The 22,565-nt window shown below is 38.1% G+C and overlaps 1 protein-coding gene across 1 annotated transcript in view; it reads right to left on the reverse strand.

Annotated features, from left to right (window-relative positions):
• Positions 1-13,223: 13,223 nt before the first annotated feature.
• Positions 13,224-22,565, reverse strand: part of LOC105229326 (myb-like protein Q) — a 103,319-nt gene continuing 93,977 nt past the window's right edge. The window contains exon 8 of the mRNA XM_049451799.1: positions 13,224-16,721. The gene's annotated coding sequence lies outside the window, so the exon portion shown is untranslated. The remainder of the gene's footprint in view (positions 16,722-22,565) is intronic.

Raw genomic sequence — 22,565 nt, forward strand, 5'->3', positions numbered from 1 at the left:
TTCTGGCCTAATAATTAAGAAGAAGAATAATGAAAATAGGAATATTTATCAACGAAAATAGTTTTATTGTTTTTCAAAATATTCTCCATCAAGATTTATACACTTTTGCATGCGCTCAAACCAATTTTCGAAGCACTTCTTCCACTCCGATTGAGACACCTCCAAAACATGGTTTGAGCCGATGTGTGAGAGCTCGCATTGTCATGGTGCACAATGATTCGTCTTCTCTTGTTCGTTTTTCGAATTTCTCCGAAGACTTGAGGCAAACAAATGGTGGTGTACCACTCAAAACTGACCGTCCTACGTTGCCCAAGCGGAACAGTCTCCACATGATCAGTTTTGCCGACCATTTGCTTCGAAGTGCTTCTTCCACGAACAACTTTCGTTGGATTTGGCTCATCTTGGAAGACCCACACGGTCGATTGCTGTTTTGTTTCGGGATTATACGCATAGATCCATGATTCGTCATCTGTGACGATCTTGTAAACGTCTTTTGAATCACCGCGATCGTATTTTTTCAGCATTTCTTTACACCAATCCACACGAGCCTTTTTTTGAGCGATTGTCAAATTGTGCGGGATCCAACGAGAACAAACCCTTTTTACGGCCAGGTGTTCATGCAATATCGAATGTATGCTGGTGGGAGAAATGCATGGGCATGCCTCTATCTGAAGGTATGTTACACGACGGTCTTGCATTATCAGTTCACGTACGGCATCGATGTTTTCTGGCACAACGGCTGTTTTTGGACGACCTTCACGGAATTCGTCTTTGAGCGAGCGTCGGCCACGATTGAATTCGTTGTAACAGTTTTTCACAGTGCTATAGGATGGTGCTTCATAGCCATACAAAGATTTTAGTTCATCTATGCACTCTTGTCGTGATAATCCACGTCGAAAATTGTGAAAAATGATCGCACGAAAATGTTCACGAGTTAATTTAATTTTTTGGCCGAGATGAATTTTTGAATTCCCTGCAAATTAAACCATTCACGATTAAATGACAAAACGTTCTGAGTGATATTATGCTAAAAAATGTCAAACTTTCCAATGGAAATGTCAGATTGCACCTGGCAACACTTACTGTTCCTAGGCAAGAAATATATATAGCAGCCCTCGCATAAGAAATATTCCTTGCCTCGACTAGGATGAACAATTATTACCTTAATTGATATGTACACCTCTGCATGATGCCTGGCCGAGCTTGTGGAAAGTGCCTTGAAGTTACTCGATCCGAAATGAAGCAAACTACCAGTTTTAAATTGACACCATATGACGAATAGATTTTTTGAGTATAGAAATTCTACAATCAGTTGATAATGTCGACGTCTAAATATTAATAAGATTAGTCATTAATTGTGACAGGAGGAGTATGAAAAATGTTTACAAATCGTTTATCTTTATGACGAAAATTCACGTTCTGTAAAGAATGTGTTTCGTGCGCTTCGCTCAATTTATGGTCATTATAATCGCCTAACTGAGCGTACTATTCACACCATCGCCCATGTTTAGACCTAGCATTCATTATTAGATAATATTCAACCGAGTAGACCAGTGAAGCAGCTGTAGCTGAGAGTGTATACGAAGATCGTGGATAGTCGGTTCAGCGCTGTTCGCAGCAAATCGGACTGACGTTTGGAACGACGTGGCGCATTTTACGCCAAGATCTTAAATTGAAAGCATACACAATACAGCTTTTCCAAGAACTGAAGCCGCTCGACCTTCCCGAGTTAAACTGTTTCGCTTTATGGGCTCTTGAAAAGTTCCAAGAAGATCCGACGACGCATCTATATTAATTTATCCTATGTACATCGGAAAGTTCCTTAAATTCGATTTTTTCCATTATTCTATGTATTTTGGCTGCTAATTCTAGACAGCCACAAAAAAAGTGCTTCACCTTTTTCTCACAGTCATCTTCTAACAGCTGTGAAACCTTTTTGAACAAGCGAAGATCTTCGGTTTGAGATTGATGTTTTGAGTAGATGCTTAGTTCGTGAGAACATATACTCAAGGCAAATTTGTAAATTTGAACTCGCAACGAAGTTCCCGCGAAGCTTGGCTTAGCAGTAATAGAACATACGAAGATTTGAGTAGTCGTCATTCCACATATAGCGCTGCTTGGGTTTCTTTCCGTGTCAGATCATTAGCTTTACTTGCGATTCCTTTGTAGCTCGGAAGTCATACTAGTCTTATCAATAGTGATTCGGTGGCGATGATAACGGGGTTGCATGCCTTAAATAGCTCTGAACGCATGGTTAGTGAGCTCAAGGCTATTAGTGTCTCAGTTGCAGCAGCTTTCGATTTGAAAAACACTGCAATAGTCAGGATGTCTGATGCGGAAGTTGGTGGAGAGTTTCTGACAATATATCTCTACAGAAACATTGTTAAACACACAGCTGCCATACAAACTAAGCGTTCAAAATCAAGTTCTGGTAAGGTATCCTGTGTACTTGTGTAGCGTAGCTTTTTAATGATGTAGCTTTTTTAATGATCTGTATGCATCTACATATTATCTCTGGAGTCTCGTTCTGTAATATTTTCGCTCCGATCAACAAGTACAGTCGTACGGAGGGAAAGTCGTGCATCGCTTCGCAGTAATATGTGTAACTAATTAATCGCTTTGAACATATCACGTCCTCTCATTCTAAATATTAAACTTCAATTATCTTTTAGTTGTGTCATTACTTGTCAGCTGTCTGCAGAAAAACTCTTGGTTGTTTTAAAAGTGTGTCACCAACAAATAAGTACTTACATCTTGGCAGCTTGTACAAGTTGCACGGAAGCGCCTGCCGAACTCGACAACTGTGTAAGGCGCATTGATAGCTGCGCTGTGTTTTTCTACTCACACACATAAATAATTTGTTGTTTTTCTTCTTGTTGTTGCACCGTATTTTTTCCATAACGAGCACCTAGTTTTCCCGCTGTACAATGTAAGTGAGCGTGCTAAAGTATTTGACGTGGCACAAAAAACTTATTTTCCCTTTCAACTTTATTTTTCCACTTTTTCCAGCGTTTTTGCCGGCGCGCCAAAGTTTGTCAACTGTCAACTGGCGCAAAATATTTTGCGCAGCAACGAAAGTGGAACAAAAAATTCATTAAAAGAAACACGATATTGCACCGTTATGTACCATCTTCACTTCACTTTAGTATTTATGTTATATATATATATGTGTGTGTGTGTGTATGTATGGATGCGCGAAGAACTTCAACAATTTTATCCATTCAATTAGACATTATAGAGGAAAGGTGCAACAAAGGCAGTTAGCAAGTTGATTTATCAGAAGAAAGAAGTTAAAGAAAATATACGATAAAGCAGAAGGAAAATATTTTAAAACTTAATACCGTAGTAAAGTTTTAAAATACTTTGCCATTAATTGGTGCGATGGCTTAGCAGCGTAAGGAAGTTTGAAACGTCGTGTGTATTGGTGTGTTCCAGAAAAAATGGCAATTAAGGGGGTTTGAAAGATGCAACTCATTTCATAGTACTTCAAAATTTATGACTATAATTTTGTTACTAGCAATATTCGAACAACAGTGACCCATGTTTGAATATAACTGGTACTTTTTTAGAAGTGTGGTTTTCAATCAGGCTGGAATCATTCCGGTTGGTCTCTTTTACAGCTCTTACTTGATTCGTATCCTGTTTGGTTTGCGATTTCATAATCAATAGATTGATTTTGGAACAAGGTTGCTAATCATACAAGTTTATTAACAAATAAGTGAGAAAGGAGCAAGTTCGGATGCAAACGAACATTTTATACTCTTCCAACTTGCAGGAATCAAGGCCAGGGAAATAACTTACGATGTAAAACGTCAACCAAAGGACCCGAATTTAAGCAATTTTATATATACATATGTTAACCATACAGGTATATAACTTATACACATTCGGCATACGATTTGCTAGAAAATCCAAAACCATAGTCATTATATAAAATCAACCGGATGTTCGAAAGTTCTGGTAATTGTTGTATAGGGGCTAGGTCAAGTTTTCAGCCATTTGCATCCATTTTACTCAAAATGATATACTGTTATGAGTAAAATACGTTCTGAAATTTTCATTGAGATAACTCAAATATTGGCCGATATATCCAGCATAAGGTCAAGTTCGAAAAATTAGGTATTGGGGGCTCAAGGAAGTATTGACCCGATTCCACACATTTTAGATACACAGAATTACTACCGCAGGAAAAGGATTCTCTCTGAATTACTATTGCATATCTCACACATTGGCCGATATTTTCGAACAGAAATCAACTATAGGTACCAGAGTCCACATATTCGGTATATAGGGTCTTCAACAGTTTTGGTCGGATTTGAACAATTTTTTGTCATAAGGTCGCATACACTAAAGACATTATTCATGAAAAGTTTGATCTCGTTATATTAATTTCTTCCTGATTTGTGTACTGGAAACTGTACGAATCAAGTGGAATTTAAAATTGTGTTATGTGCGAAGTAGGCGTGGTTGTTGTCCGATTTCATCCATTTTAACAACGTTACATAGGAACATAAAATCGATTAGTCGTGTCCCGAAATATGGGATTTTATTAAAACGTAAGCAGTGCCACTTCCATCATCCAAATTCTACACAGCCCCCTATAAAGCCTTGTCACCCGGCTCCAAAATTTACGTTTCTGGCCCATATTGTTATTGATTTATCGCGCTTTTAGTAGTTTTGAACAGTACCGTTACATGGGAAGTGAGCGAGCTTTTCATCCAATTTTACTCATTTTCACATTATCGTTATGTAATATTTGCGTTTTGTAATATTCGCGCTGGTTTGGTTGTTGTAGCTTTAGTGGTTTAGGAGATATGCACATTAAACGTATCAGAAGGCACAGCCACTTCCACTTTTTCAAAAATTTGTATCCACAGGTACCCCTTGCTACTGGAATCCCATGTGCTTTTTTACAGCTTTATATCTCAACTTAGTCCTTAGTTATGACACTTTATTCATTGCATTCGGTTAATGGCGATTTGTGGGCGTGGCTGTGGTCCGTCTACCAACTCAAACTTGTTTTTGTACTTTTTTGTACTATGAAACCTGCATACCAAGTTTCATCGAGATATCTCAATTTTTATTCAAGTTACAGCTTGCACGGACGGAGGGACAGACAGACAGTCAACCGGATTTCGACTTTTGTCGTTACCATGATCTTTATATATATTATATATAACCCAATATCTATCTCAATAATTTTTGGTGATACATACATTTGTTAAGAAAGCCCTTAGCTATTGGGCTTACAACATCCAACTCGCAAGATTAAAGTCAAATCCACGTTTGGTAAATGGGCTCAAAACAAGATGATCGCAAACCTGGTTTTCAGTTTTGTTCAGCGACTAAACTCATTTTTGGTTAAATAAGTATCAATTCTCTACTTATCTTCAAAAATGAAGTCGGCCACCATGTTACTGCCGATAGGGAACGCTATAGAGCTATAATTAATGATTGTCTCGTGCTGGAAATCATGCAAAAAGTGACGACTGGACTGGAATATATTCAAGCCAGCTGCGACGTTCACTTATCTGAAATCATTTTTAAAACATAATGGTCAATCCTTTTCTTTATAATAAAGGCTAAGTCCTTGGCCAAAACATTCAATTGTTTGCTCATGATTTCTTCTTAAAAACCTTATGTATAAAAAAACTAGGTTAGCCTTTGCTAGCTATGAACCCAAAATTATAAGTAGAAACATACATTACATACATAAAAAAGTATACAATGGGGATATTACTAACACAAAACGATATCATGGTCAGTACATAGCTCCACAAACACTTAGAATACTTATCTAAACAAAAATAGCAATCGCTTTAAAATTGTTGGACTTAACGTGACGATACTTCTTTAAATATCACGAAGCTTTAGAAATGAAGAAGCAATGATGTTCCGATAAATTAAACAAATTGTGCCTTGATAAAGTTTCCATTCTACAATATTCGCTAAATTTTGACCATTTCCCCTTTCTCAGACTCGGAACGAATATGCTATACAGTAGACTATATAGTAATTAGTATATGTGGGAACGTATATATGGGAACGTATATATACACCATAATACTAAAAACCGACACTGCGTTAGGAACAGTTGGAGCGTTCCCGGACTGATGCGATAATCGGATAGTAGAAAATAGACGAGCTGGAAGCAAAGTACAAGACAGGCAGATCAAAATCATAACCCACAGCAGACATCATCTGGCAATAGCATGCATTTTAAATAAGCAAACAATAGTAAGCAAAAAGTTGTAGTGAAAAATTCCGAAATTTTTCGAATAGCTTAACGCAAAGGACAATACTCAAATAGTATTCCTCGATGACAGATGGGCGGTTGGAAGGAATTCGGAGTACACCACACCTCGATAATCGAAGAAAAACTTTTCAGATAATATTGCTTTGACCAGTTTGATTTTTTTTTTTCGGCTTCGCCACGTCATTCGGCCGATTGATCGTCTGTCTCGAGGTCGTAAACATAGATCCAAGACTCATCGCCAGGAATAAAACGAAGCGAAGCCGTTTTTCGAAAAAATTTTGTGATTTGGGAACCAATCGTGATTTCACTTTTCTTAAGCCTAAGTGATCTTTCAAATTAATTATTGTCTCTGACCCTTTCGATATTCAAACGATGCCAGTAATATCTCTGAATATTATTCATCGATTCTCAGGCACCAATTCTTTAATTTTATTGACGTGCTGATCATTAGTTGGTGTTGGTGGCCGTTAAGGACGTGGTTCGTCGCCAACCCGTTCTCGACCGTCTTTGAATAATTTTTACAAAAACACTTGCTCGTGACAAGCAATTGTCACCGAAGGCCTTTTTTAACATTCTGAATGTTTCGGCACCAGAAACTTGATTCTGCAATAGTTTGTAAGCTCTATTCGTTCCTGGTTACCTCTCCAGCTGAGCAAATATGTGTTAATTAACAGGAGACTATTTACCGCTCACTAAGTGTTTGGCTAAATTAAAATAAAATAGCTAAAAGCATTAAAATTTCAATCACCTAAAATTTATTTTTTGTTGGGTTTTTTGTTGTTTTTTATGTAAAAATCGATTTGTGCTCAAACCGCAGAATACTAACGATGTTTTCGAACGACCACAAGCACCACAAGCGGAAATCGTTTGCCAAAGCGTGCAGGAACGAGTGTAAACGGTTTCATTGGCGCTCTCGTCGTGGCGTCACTTTGAGTGGCATTGTGGATTTTCGGATTTTCGACAGCGCCGCGCAGCCACTTGTTCGCCTGGGTTCGAATTAAAAGCAATATGCCATACGAGTATGTGTGTTTATGTGGATGCCTACAGCGTGGATACTCGTTTTCGGATATGCGGTCATAATACACTTTTACACAAAATAATAATGCTTTGCGGTTTACGACAGCTGCGTGCTGCCATATTGTTGATTAAAGCTTTGATTGCGCGTTAAATACGTGTGTACAAACGAGCTCTAACATAGATCGGCACTTTTGCGATTGTTGAAGGTTGATGTGGCAGGAATTTAGGATGACATAAAGTCTGGTTTAAGGAGAGTTATATGTGTTGGAAATAACAAAAGAGGAAATCGGTAGATAATATTGGGTAAAATTCGAATAGTTGCACTGTAATCGTGTAATCGATTCATTTCATTTTGACCAGATCATACTGTCCTGGTAAATATGAACATTAGTCATCAGATCTCTAGTGGCAGCTCGCAAAGAACTATCCACGAATTTTTACTACTATCCGCAGTTAATACTTTAACTTGTATTACTAACCAAATTTCGTGTGCGGAATAGTTGCGACTGTTGGAAAAGACTTACGGTGATTCAGTTTAGCAAGCCTTCTGGACAACCTTAAAATAAGAAGAATATGGTGTTTGAAAATATTTAAAGTTTCTGGTAAATATTTTGGGTATTAAACGCGTTCTTGATCGGCTTGTCGCGATAAAGGTGATTTATTTTTTCGGAAAGAGTACCGTAAATGTGTCTCTACGAGCTCACTGACGAGTTTCTAAAATTTAAGATACGAAGAGGTTGATGGAGAGCATTATAATTGCCGATGACGCATGGGTTTATAAGTATGACATGCAAATAAATCAACATTCATCGCAAATTTTTATTTATTCCGGAGGAACATATGGTCAATAAGTAGTTCTATTTGGCCGTAATGAGACATTTTGACGTCTGTCAAAAAGGGCCCGAATTGTCGAAAAACAATTTATGGATTTTACACGATAATAATGCACGGTTCGGTTCCGACAAGTTTGGACGCGAAATCGCATACCATATACATTTCTATTTACATTATACAAATCATTGGTTTTTATTCTACCGGTTTTTTTTATAGGGATGATATGATTTTTAAGTACCGTTTCGGCTATTTTTAATATGCCATGATCTGCAAACTTTTTCATTTCGTTCAGTAATATTTACACATCGGTCATGTTTAGATATATACAAGAACGACGTTTAGAAATTATTCAAATTTGTATAAGAAATCAAAATTATGTAGGATGTGTGGAAAACGATGAAACTCTGGAACACGGATGAGACGAAATTATCTAATAAGACTATCAATATTTCAATTTAAAAGATTTTGGGTAACTGGCTTGGAAAAAGGTGGATGGAGTCATGTGTAGAAGTTCACGCAAGTGAGGAAACTTTTTCCTATCGCCATTCACTTGGGAGTGACCAGAAACGACTCTTTTACATATCCTTTTACCAAGTATCCTCTGGGTTGCCAAAAAATATCCGTTTGAAGGTGAGCCAAAGTGAAAAGGCGAAACCCTCTTCTGCGCTGGGTATTACACCCGCCACGTAAAAAAAGCCCCCAATGAAAGATTACCAGCTGCCTCGGATGAGAGACCCCCCTTTGATGACAACATGGAAAACGAAATAAGGACTACGATTTGAGAGCATGCACCTGGAACGTCCGGTCCCTTAGTTGGGAATCTGCCGCTGCCCAGCTGGTTGATGTCCTCGTTAGAGTGAAGGCTGACATCATCGCGGTCCAAAAAATGCGATGGACGAGTCAAAGACTGAGGCGAGTAGGTTCTTGTGGCATTTACTACAGTGGCTTTATAAAGTAGCGCAAGTTTGGTGTGGTAATCGTGGTGGGATCCGTCGCCGAGTACTATTATTCACTCCGGTGGATGCACGTCTAGCCACAATCCGCATCAAAGCGAGGTTCTTCAATATATCGCTGATGTGACCAAAGATGCCTTATGAGAACTGTCCCCGTCAAGATGTCAAAATCGTGCTTGGCGACTCTAACGCCAGGGTGGGCAAGGAAGGTGTCTTTGGCGCACCGGTCAGTAAATTCAGCTTCCACGATCGATCATGTTGTAATAGACGGAAGACACGCCTGCAGTGTTTTTAGATGTGCGTGCGCTCCGAGGTCTTAACATCGATTCGGACCACTAAATTGTTGCAGCAAAAAAACGCACGCCAACAAACAAAAGGAAGGTTCGACGTCGAGAAGCTGCAATCACAACAAACAGCCGAACGATTTTCTAATCGGCTTGCACTCCTGCTCTCTGAGAGCACTCGTCAACAACTCGATATATGGGAACTGTGGCACGGTATTTCAAACTCCTTACGTACAGCTGCAACCGAAACCGTTGGTGCGGCGGCTAACAGAAGGTTACAAGACCGGAGTATACTCTTGTAGAACCCCCAAAGGTGATCTAGTGACCGATGCTCAGAGCATACTAAAATTATGCAGGGAACACTTCTCCAGCTTGCTGAATGGCAGTGAAAGTACAACGCCGGAAGAAGGCGAACCCGATTTCCCAATCGACGACTATGGAGCAGACGTTCCACTGCCCAACCGTGAAGAACTTCGAAAAGCAATTACCCGTCTGAAAAACAACAAAGCAGTGGATGCCGTCTATCTCGACGAACTCTCTCGACGAACAAAACCCAAACTCTATAAGTCATTCATTATTCCCGTCCTGCTAATTGATGTAGAGGCATGGACCATGACAACAACTGATGAGTCGACGTTGCGAGTTTTTGAGAGTAAAGTCCTGCGAAAGATTTGTGGTCCTTTACGCGTTGGCCACGGCGAATATCGTATTCGATGGAACGATGAGCTGTATGAGATATACGACGACATTGACATGGAAGGACCAGGTGGAGAAAGACTTGGCTTCGATTGGAAAATCCAATTGACGCCACATAGCAAAAAGAGGAAACGACTGGCGCGCTGTTGTTAACTCGGCTATAAACGCTTAAGCGGTAAATACGCCAATAAAGATAAGAAGCAGAAGGGTTGAAAAAAACTCAGATAGATACTTCAACAAATTCCATGGGTTGTTAAATGCGGCTTAGTTAGTTCCCGTGGAAAGATAAAGGCATCTGATTATGGCTTAACTGGAGCCGCCTGCGATCAGTGGTTCCTGTGTTTTCTTTCCACTAAACCTCCAAGTAATTTTCTTATTGTCGCACGAGAGTTGTACTGAAATTTACTCGACTCTAGACAACGGACGCTCTTTTTTCGTTCTTGTCTAAAATCATTGTCTGTATTTTCAACTAAACTTCGTAAAAATACTCACCACTAAATATGAATTACAAAAGTCTTTTAAATATTCTTCAAATCGTAATTTATTCGGATTCATTACATGCAATAATGATTTCATTTCTTATTGTTTCTTGTGTTACATAATTAAATATATTTAAATCGTTTTCAACGTAAAAGTTTTCACTACTCTTCACCTCAATACCTTGTCGCCTATAAATACAGAGTAAATAATCTTAATTACATATCATTATATGTATTTATGTAATGCAAGAAGTTCCTTGCATTAAAATATTTCAATTACATGCACTCATACATACCAACTGGTTCATATATACGAGTATGTATGTGTGTATGTATTGGAAGTTTACACATTTCTTAGTTTAGATTTCGTATAATTTTCACTTTTGCCTACTTTGAAGTAATAATATACAGTTACAATTACAATTACAATTATTGTTTATATGCAAAACTACATTTACGTTACGGAAACTTACTTATCTGCTCTCTATGATATTCATATACAGTTATAATTAAGTCAAGATACAATGCCGATAAATGCAAGTCTATTAGTTTATTCGCTATTTTTTAATTTTTTTTAATATTTATCCTCAATTTTTTCCATTATACGTTTTTTGTTTGTTTATTGGTTTTGCTGCTTTTTTGCTCGCCATCTGTGTAAACTTATTGTTTTTTAATTGCTCTACCTCTCCCTTTCTCTTTCTCCCTCTCGCAGTTTTTGAAATGTACTTAAAATGCCTGGCGTGTCACTGCTTATTACAGTTATTACAGCAGTTCATTAAAAATAATTAAATTTTTTGTTTTTGTTGTTGCAAATGAATGAAAATTTCGTAATTAAATGTTTGTGCTTTTTTACGCTTTCGTTTTTTGCGCGAGCTTTCATCGTTTTGGTGGCAATTTTTTCAACCATCAAATGCGGTCTTCATTTCAATGTTTTTATTGCAGTTTTTACCGCTAGTCAAATAACTGTTCGTTGCGCATTTATTGCCAGCGCAAATTGTTTATTTATTTAACTTTCATTAACATATTTTTTCACAGGGTTCACTGGTTGGAGGGCTGACGCTTTAAAAAAAACTCTGAGAATTGGATGTGTGTGTGTGTGTGTGTAATGTAAAGGCAGCTTTTTCCCTAGCAATTGCGCTGGTCAGACAAATCCGATTTGTGGCTTATACTCAGGGTAGATTTTTCTACAAAAGTGAATTTCTGAATTCCAAGTAAGAGATACGCGATACTGCATGGTTCTTCATAGTATCACGTGATGCCTAAAATATTTCTGATGTGGTGTTTCAGGAAAAGAGCTATAGTTCAAATTAGAACCGCTAAATCTGCGGTAACTAATCCGTCTGCAGATCTGAGCCGAAGAGAAAAGAGTTGCAAAAGAAAAGTTGAAAGTCTACTGGAGTGCAAAGTGGACAGCGACTGGCCATAAAGAGATAGGGCCACACCTGGATTTATATGTTGTTATAAAGGATTCTCTATACGTATTGTGTGGTTCCTGAAGCTTTGGAGACTTGGAACGATTTACGTAGAAAGGTATTACAATACTTGGGAAGATAACTTTTTAGTATTTCCGGCTACAACAAAATATACTGAAGGTTTATGATTTGGGAGTGGAATGACGATAGGTCCAAATTGAAAATTTAGTGTAGTAGAGAATTCCGCGCAAAGAGCTATTTGCCTTTGCTAGGAGATACACAATTGCTGATGTTACTCTCCTATCTTTGGGAGGTTTTTTCTTCAACCAGAGTACAGGGTGAAGCACTTGGCTTATACTGCTGTAGAGGAGCAATTCGAAAGACGTGAAGTGGGAATAGCTGGTAAGAGCTTGGCGTCGAGGGCTGCAGATTTAGGGAAGTTGGGTATATAAGGGGCCCCGGCCAGGTGCTACTTTGATTGCATTTCTTATAATCTAGAACAGTGCAAATTTTAATTTTTGTACTGTCTGTTCTTTCTGTCAAGGTTCTCACATGCCTAGGGAAGAACCATTGGAGAACGTGCGCCATTAGTTGTTTCACGTGTGAATCGAATTTAAGGTGGCGGGTAGTAGGTGGAGTCTTCTGATGTCAGACCTCCATCAACTCTAGTTTTAGTAGCGTTTTTTTAGCGGAGCTGGTTGCCAACAAGGAAACAGTATGTATACATATTCGAAGTGGAGGTTTTCAGACATTTAGGCATTTAACCCGATAGCCGAGGGCTACCCTGGCTTTGAGCTCGCTGACTGGGCTTTTGACATCCAAACAAACAAAATCTAGTTTCCTCTGTATAAGATTTGCTTGGGTGCACAATGAGCTTGCTAAGCATTTAGCATTTCCCCACTTTCATTCAATTGGAAGCGAGTCAGTTTTCCGATGTCGTCTTAAGTTGTAGCATTGTACCATTACTTGATTGATATTCTTCTGCCTCAAAGTGAACAATAAGAGGTTCTCTAAAATCCTTGCTTTTAGCATAAAAAACCTGGTCACAATTCTATATCTTTTCAAAATATTTTGTTGGACGCCCTTTGCCAAAGTTGTAAGATAGAAGGCGAGATAGAATTATTTTGTCACTTTCTCCTCTATTGTCCGGCTTTTAGCAGACTGAGACTGAAATATCTCGCAGAATCTAACGAAGTAGCTGGGATGGATACAAATCGCCTTAACAAATTTGTGATATGTTTAAAACGCTTCGAAGATCTATGGGATTTGGTGATCCATTTTTGGAGCAAAAATCTATCCAAGTGAGATCCATCGATTTGGAGCAACCTTAGGATCTAGCAAGTTTCTTCACTGTTTTTCAGGACTTCAAAGAAGACGTTTTCTGAGAGTGCCGAAAGACAACTGTTGGTCGTCCATTTCGATATATGAATTATTGTGCTTTTTGGGCAGAAGGTTGACTACTAATATTAGTTTCGCCATATATAATATTTATTTTCCATCAGAGAAGCAAATGGCGATCAAAGCGCCCGCAAGAAATAGTTGTGAGACGGTCCGAGTGCGGCGTAGAGAGCATTTCTGTAGATGCAATATTCATTTGACTGGTAAGATAATTACACAATATCTACCAAATACCGCAATTACAGCTTTCTTTTTTACTTTTTATGAAGTTATAGGGAAGATATTAACTTAAAAACGATGAGAAAAGATCTGAGAAAGCACCAAAGAACCCAATATATGATTAATGTTTTCTAAGATTACTTAAAGAAAAATATTATTGACATTATTAAAAAAAAAAACTTTGCGGCGTTAAAAATAACATTGATTGATTTATGATCAGTCAAAATTAAGACAAAAAACCCCGATAACTTCTGTAAGAAATCAAGAAGACTACAGAAAATATCAAGAGCAAGGCACCAGGGAAACAATGGAGCATATCTTGTACACTTGTCCCGCAAGACTACGCTGTAAGCATCTGGGATCCTCACGGTATGATAGACTGGAAGAGGTATCGATAGGCCACAGAGTCTGTTTAAATTTGCGTTAAGCGCAAAAATCCTGAAAGATAACTACTGCTCATGGACCTAGTAACCGAACTCTATCAGGTATCGATACCTACCTAAGGTGCTTTGAAAATCAATACACAGTTATACATACACCAACTGTTAGACTATTCCTCATCTTGGGAAGGCCAGTTAAGGATCTGAAGTCAGACGACCGAAAAAGCCGTTTCCAATTTCCACACCTTTTAACGAGAAAAAAAAACAACAAGTACACTCTTGAACTACTCACGCAGAACAGAGTTGCTTAGGATGAAATTATTGATAAGCCCGCATCAACTTAAAAACTTCTTAGTCATTTAACAAATATTTAGTCTCCAGTTGTTTAGTTAAAAAAGTAAAATTCTTGGGTATATTTATCAGAGATACTATATATCAATGTTTATTTTAATACGCATTTTAAAATAGTAGGGGATGTGAAAGTAATATGATCTCGATTGAGCACGCATTATAAATATTTAAAAGTGAAAACTTGTTCACATTATTTGAATAAGCTTCAAAATTCCCAGTTTAAATTGAAAAGTGTGCGCATTAAGTGATAACACATTTAATTAACTTGCCGACCCAACAAGCATAATTTCCGCATATCGAATATGTCGCGAACAGCGCTATAAATGTTTAATAAAGCTGGAAATGAGGCAATGCCGCACCAAAAACTGGAAACCAGTTATTAAAAGCAAATATTTAATAAATAAATATTTAATAAATTTTGGCAGAAACATGCATAATTTACGAAATGCATGCCAATAATCTGAAATCAAAATCATATGGAGACAAATATAATTAATTTAACGCATAAAATAAATAAATTTTCGAGGCTTGTATTACCAAAAACCAATTGAAGCTTACCAAATGCAAATATGGAAGTGATATATGCCGCGCTGGCTTGCTTTTAAATTATTCTGCAAATTATAATCTTTTTAAATTAAACAAATAATTAAAACGTTTGCCATTGCGCAACAACAAATTTCGAAATTTCGAAATTGATGAAAATAAAATTAAAATCGTTATTGCTGGCATATCCAACGGTTGTTAGGGATTTTTCGCGCTTAGCGTGCTTTGCGGCGTCACCTACGAATCAGTTTTTGTGTGGAAAAGCTTTGTGCATTAAGCAACTGATGCAAACAAAATGATTATATTTATGTGTTGAAAAAAAAAACAGATTTCATAATTTAAAGGCAATAAATCAGTGCGCTAAAATGCGAAGCAAATGAATTGTGTTATTTTGCACTTCACTGTTGTTGTTGTTGTGAAAATAGTTTATATACTTTTGATTACTTTTAATTAAGTTGTTGAAGTGATTAACCGAGAGCCGCCGCATTTGCGCCGTGGCGTATACGCAACTTTTTTACACTGCCAAGTATGTATGTGCATATCGTCAGCTAAAATGCAAAATAACGTAACATAACTTTTTATATGTTTGCAAGTATAGGAAACACGACATAATAGAAATCACGCTTATTGAAACAAAATGTGTGTTTTGGTTATAAAATGGTTATTTACCGGTTATATTGTGGATATATTGGGCAGCGGAAGCTTAAACGTTTATAATACTACTTATATGTAATGTAATGTTGTAGTGAAACGTAAGCAATAAAAAAACTCAATTTCGAATGTTTGATGATACGTTGTTTTGCATTTTAAGTAACGGTATGTATTTAAATATGCAAATATGCTCACACACACACACACACACTAATGTTTGTGCAAAGGCCTGTGTGCAAATGGAAAAGCACATTTATGCATATTTTTTAATAAATTATTTCACATGCACTTTTGTCTGCTTGTATTGCCCGCTATGAATGCGCCATTTCAGCATTTGTTACATAACGAATTGGCTGCACTTTCGCTGCATAATTTAAACATTTCAAATAAAGCAATAAGTCGTGTGTTCGGTAAATTGTTTATAATTTTTTCTATGTGTTTGTTGTTTGCTATGAATTACGGTTATAAGCCTAGTTTATTTAACGGTACTTCTCATGAAATTAAATTATTTGTCTGTACTCAGTTTCAAACGTTTTAAATATATATACTTAAATATATGCAAATATATACTCTCATATGATTTTTTGCTGTAATTTTCTCCTAGTTCTCCAGTTGCCAGCATTTAATTATCGTCTTAGCAGTAATTAATTTTTATTACAATACTGCTTCAAATATAAATAAACGGTATATTTTGCTTTATATGGCATACAAATACCGCTAATATGTATACATTTATCCTATACATGCATCTCCGTTGATATACTAACACTTATCTGCAAAGATTTCTATAGTCGGTAGCCTCATTATGCTTTGCGTTTTGCCGTTCTGCCATAAAGTGGCGCCAAATATATATTTATGCAATCTCGAAACTCAAAACTCAAAACTCAAAAATAAATATTGGATTTTAAATTTTATCATACAGTTCTTGAAATCTTTTTATTGGCTTTTTCTAATTGTGAGTTTCTAGCTTTCGACTTAGCACTAAATTTGTGTGTTTCATTTATTTCATATTTTCAGCTCTTTTCTGAATGTGTTGGTGTGCAGGTTTTTATATATGTATGTGTGTATGGAAGGATTATGGTCTATGCAATTTGTATTTGACTAAGCTTATGAATACATATGTGCGTGTAACGGTTTATGTAGATATCTGTGTACGTTTGACGTTGTTGTTTCTTTGGAAGTTTGATTTGTTGCAGGATATGCCTAGGCGTTGCATTTTACATCGACCGAATGTTGGAGATCCATTGGCTGAAAAAATAGAAGTAAATATAATTGGAATTTGAGAATTGACGGCACAAAGCATGTTATCATAAGAAAAAATAAAATTGTGTGCAAATACTGTTGGAAATTTATAGGGAATTCTCATAAAATCAAGTATCAAGAGCTCAATCAGGCTTTCATAATCACAAGGTATTTTTTTGGAGTTTAAGTTGAGATTTGATGTGAAATTGTATTATTTGTTTATTCGTGCATTTTCATTAAAATTCGCATAATAATTAAGCCGCATTTTTCAACCCAGTATTAATCTAACTTTGCAATTTTAGCACCACGCAAGGAAAAACTTACACAGCTGATTTAAACTCTTAGCCGGTGCACTGTTATGGTGGAAGAACACTTTTAGTTTCGTCAAATGGAACTAATTTAGGGTATGTTAACATTGCCACGAAGTTTGTAGCGCCTAGAAGGAAGACCTATAACAAATATATGCTCATGATCAGAGTGACCAGCTGAGTTAATTTGTTTGTCTGTCCGTTTGTCTGTATATACGCAAACACCTTCCTTCTCCTGGAGGTGTCATTTCCGACTGATATGACAGTCCATGCTTTCTTCGGAGCAAGTTCACCGCGAGAACTCCAATCTTCTGACTCTTGTTTGGTCTTTGGCTTGTACCAGTCACTTTTCCAACGAGTCTAAGCCACATTTTATTCTCCCCGCTTGCACACTCTGTGGTATTTGTATATAATATACATATATAGTACATATTTCTGTTTGAATTATAGTAGCTAGGTAGGATTGCAGACCTGTTGTTTTTCGGCCTCAATTAGCACTGGCTGTGGCACTTTGATGCACTATTCGTAGACCTTTTATATCTGCTATCACGTTTCACATTCTCTTTCAAACCATTTTGAAGTTTCGATGAAACTACTTTTGTCCGATATGCTGTTTGTAGACATCCGTTCAAGGTTTGGCGCTTGATGAATTCCAATTGTTCTGTGTCGGATCTGTGATAGGGCTGGGCATTCACAGAGAAAGTGGAAAATTGTTTCCTTCTTCCTTCGATGCCTTGGCAGATGTTGTTGTAGGGCATACCCATTTTGGACGCATGTTCCCCAAATGGCCATTGTTCTGTTATGGTAGCTGTTCCTCTGTAAGTACTTTTGTTAGACCTATTTAATAAGACGTTAGTTTTTTCTTGTCATATGTTGGCCATAATTGCTTAGTTTTATTACATTTTGTTATGTCTATTGATGTCTATTGATCTCTCTTTTGATCGATCCTAGCGGCTTGGTATTAGCTTTGCCTCGGATTCGTTCCTCTTCTTCTTTACTGGCCTAGACACCGCTTGCGCGATTATAGTCGCGTTAACAACAACGCGCCAGTCATTTTTCGTTTTTCGACGTGGCGCCATTTGGGGATTCCAAGCGCAGATAGGTCCTTCTCTACCTGACCCCGGAGTGGAGGTCTTCCTCTTCCTCTGCTTTCCCCGGCGGGTATTGCATCGAATACTTTCAGAGCTGAAGTGTTTTTTCATTCCTACGCACGATATGACCTAGACAGCATAGCCACTGTCTCTTAATTCGCTGAACAATGTCAATGTCGATGGAGAATGGAGTCATGTGTTGAAGTTCACGCGAGGAAAGTTCTCTGATTGTCATTCAGTTGGGAGTGGCCAGAAACGATTCTTTTACAAGCAGCTCGTGACTTCGGGTCATAGACCAAGTATACTCTGGGTAGCCAAAGAACATGCGTTTGAAGACAAAACATCCCCTCCACAGGGTTGTGCGCTGGGTTTGGGACCCGCCATGTAAAAAAACGCACCCAATGAAAAATAACATTCAGCCCCAGATGAGAGACCTCTCTTTTGATGACGACCATGACAAACGAATTAAGGATTACGATTTGAGGCCTGGCATGTCCGGTCCCTTAATTGGGAAGGTGCCACTGCCCATATGGTTGATGTTGGTTGATGCCATTGTTGTTGCTGTTAATGCTGGTTCCAAAATAGACCAAATTATGTACAACTTCAAAGTTATGACTATCAACAGTGACATGCTTGCTTGTTTGCCTGTATGTCACACCGTCTCTACAGATGCGATGCAGGTTTTATTAGGTACACCCCCTCTTGACCTGATTGTCATACTGATGGACGATTAGATGTTAGTGGTGTGATCTCCACTAGTCTGAATACCGAACAGTTAGGGTCGTTTGCGCGTGAATTGTTTAAGCGGCGAAGGCGGTTGCTGGAAGTTAGGGTTAGTTTCTGAATAAGTGGTGTGTGTATGTGATGTACGTATGGGATCCAAACCGTGGCCACCAGTCCAGAGCCGTATGGAAGCTCAATTGGTAGCAGTTTCGGCTACGAGGTCTAACTGGAGACTTAATTCTGGTACCACGGGGAGCAGGAGCCCTTGGAGGTAACTCCAACCTGCTTATGCGAACTGGCCCCCCGGGGAGTGGTTTGTGGTTGAAACCCAAATGCGGGAACTGACTTTGTCAGTTGAATGTGGAGTTGCATTGCAACCGGGTGCCGGACCCAAAGCACGGCAGAGGTTTTAGATGGGCCTCGAACCCTACCAAGGTGGTTAGTGTGTCCATTCCACACTGCCAATTGGTACTGAAAATGCTTATCATTCTCAGGGCGCTGATCAACGCATTGATTTGATCCGCTGTGTTTTTGAGCGCCGTGGAGTAAGGCTGTCGTCAGCGGTACCCACGTTAAACACACCGGACGTTGTTGTCAACAGTGACGTGAGAGCCAAGTCGTGAGTGCAGCGACTGTTTGTTTGATGACAGGAGATATTTCGTCTTGCCCTCGTTCACTGCCAGACCCATTTGCTTTGCTGCCTTGTCTAGACTGGAGAAAACAGAACTAACTGCACGGGTGTTGAGGCCGATGATATCAATATCATCGGCATACGCCAGTAGCTGTACGCTCTTATAAAAGATTGCACTGGCTCGATTAAGTTCTGTAGCTCGAATTATTTTCTCCGGCAGCAGGTTGAAGAAGTCGCATGTTAGGGAGACGCCTTGTCGGAAACCTCGTTTGGCATCGAGAGGTCCTTCCCGATCCTGACGGAACTTTTGGTATTGCTCAAAGTCAGATTAAAATTCCAAAATCAGACATCGCGGAATAGAGGCAGCTCCTTTTCGTGATGTCGAAAGCAGCTTTGAAATCGACGAAGAAGTGGTGAGTGTCGATTTTCTTTTCACAGGTCTTTTCCAAGATTTGGCGCATGGTGAATATCTGGTCGGTTGTTGATTTTCCAGGTTTAAAGCCACACTGATAAGATAAAATCAGTTTGTTGACGGTTAGTATGCTGTGCACATCGTTTACTCTATCAGCTCTGACGATTTTTTCGATTCGGTACCCGCCGGTGGAAGTAGGGGGAGACGAAGACCCTCTCTCTGTTGGAGATATCAGATGGACAAGTATCTGGCTACACCTGGCATCTCGACTTGGCGCCAAATAGCGAAGAGAAGAAACCACTGGGCCGCTGTTGTTAAGGCGGCTATATCCGCTCAAGCGGTATCTACGCCAGTAAAAAAGAAGAATATGTTCTTTTGAACCATATGTATGAGCTTTTGATATCACAAATGACCATTCTATTGCAGGTGTCCAAATTGGATGTTATATCATATAAAAACATATTGGATAATTTATTTTCATTTTGTAATTCTCCAAATCGATCTTTAAGCTCAGGCTTATATAGAGTGACTTCATCTGATAAATTTAATTGCTGTATTGCTCAGAGGTTAAAGAACTATATTTTGATCTGACATCATTGATCTTTGTTACTTTTTGATTATTTTTACTCGCACTGAACAATATATAATAAGCTTTGCTAAATTATTCAACTGTTTGCCGCCAGAGAGCACACAACTCTATATGATTTACAAACTCATCTATTTTGTGGCCTAACCTCTGGCCTTAATTATGCCGTGCACACAATTTATGGTTATCAAATGCAATATGAAATCACACAAGAATATTAAATGCACACACCCCTTCACATGAGCTACGCCACGCAGAAGCGCACATGTATGGAGGTGCGGTTGTCGGGCGGTCACAGTGCAGTTAGTTAACGTCGAGTCGGTAATTTTCGAAATCAACAAAGCGTGAAAGCATAAAATCACACAGCGTCCCGCCAAATGCAACTAGAAAATGGAAAAAGAAAATAAAAACAGAAACTAGGAGAGCCGTTATAAATAAATATCGCATATAAATGTGTGCTGCTGCATATAGAAAGGAATTAGCAGTGTGCAGTGAAGCTCCGCTCGCTTGTTGTATGGATGCAGTTGCATAACGGATACGCATCCCAAGCGACAGCTAGGACACTTGCTTACAGTTGTGTTGAAAATAATGGCATTTGAAAATTCTGAAATTGATTGTGTCTTCGAGGAAAATTTGTTCTATAAGAAGAAGCTGCGAAAATTTTTTAGACATAATGATGTTTAAAAGGTGTTTATATTCTATATTGATTCTATAGAATTTTCCATTAAAGCTTTTCGAAAACTCCAAGGAGGATCGCTTGAAGTTTATGTCCGACACGTCGCTGGTGTATCTAATATAATAGTACAATATTTGTTATTGGCTTAAGTTATTATAAAAAGTCGACTTATTGACTAACTTCATAATTGCAATACGTGTTATCAAGTATGAGAGACCAATTTTTCAAGAATTCCTTCTGAAAGATGGTGTCCTAGAAGGGGGGATAAAAAATATTACAGTTGCTTCCATTCTGTTCTAATAACTTGATAGAGACCCTCCTTTATTACTAAAGAATACAATTTTTTAGAAAGATTGTGGCAGCGGCCAGTCAAAAAAGAACACTAATTTGATACTCACTGGAACTAGAAACACTTTGTCTAGGGGAGCTCAGACATAAATTGATTCGCAACAGATTGCAATTTCAATTTTGTTATTGCCGGCTGAAGAGAAATTGAACTCTTCATTTCAAAATTGAAACTTCAAAATTTTTCTCTTTGCTTTTAGAAACTTTAAAAATACGATTTCGAACTCAAGAAATGTCATTGTGAGGGCTTCAGCCCTGTATGGACCATGAATTCGTTCCAAATATTCAAGTCCCCGGTACCTCATGACCTTAAACCTGGGGAACTTCAGCGAGGAGATGACAAATAATAAGTTGGACCTCATCTGCTTGAACTGTATTATATTCAGCCATATTCTTGAAGATTGGAAACAAGTCAAGGTGGCGTTTAACTCTTTAACCTGTAAGCCGGTTGACACCTATATATATATTTTTTAAAAATCTCTGGTCTTTCAGCTTATGAAAGCCTTGAAGTCGCTTCGAATCTCAAGCACCTTACCATCATGAATTCCTTAAAGTATATATAAAATTGGAGTAACAAGTCGGATAGCCTAAACTGATGACGTTGTTTCTATGACCAAAAATGAGTTCGTAGACACCGTCTATGAGTTAATCCAAGCCTAGCTCAACGTACTTATACTATAACATTTACCTTTTTTAGACCCTTTACACTTTAGACTCAGGATGAAGCATCTCGGTAGTCAAACCTTCTGCGAAGTAGGCGTATCGACTGAAAGTCACATTTACATTAGCCACCTGTACAAATTTGTGACAGTCTCATAGTTCCTTATTGATATGAGACGGTCTTTTCGATCAATACTTAAAACACAACTGATTGGCAATGTTAATTGTTCAAGTGGAATCCTATGTGCCTCTCATTACCAAACTTCCTAACTTAACCTCTCCTTCTGTCATCAGCCGTCTTTCTTGCTCTTATCTTGTATAATTTGCATAATTTTTAACCACGACTGTTTATATTTGTATACATATATACATGCATTTAAATATATAAATTTATCGTGTATAATGTTTAATATTTTAA

The sequence above is a fragment of the Bactrocera dorsalis genome, chromosome 3, assembly GCF_023373825.1.
Source record: "Bactrocera dorsalis isolate Fly_Bdor chromosome 3, ASM2337382v1, whole genome shotgun sequence".
NCBI classification, from domain to species: domain Eukaryota; kingdom Metazoa; phylum Arthropoda; class Insecta; order Diptera; family Tephritidae; genus Bactrocera; species Bactrocera dorsalis.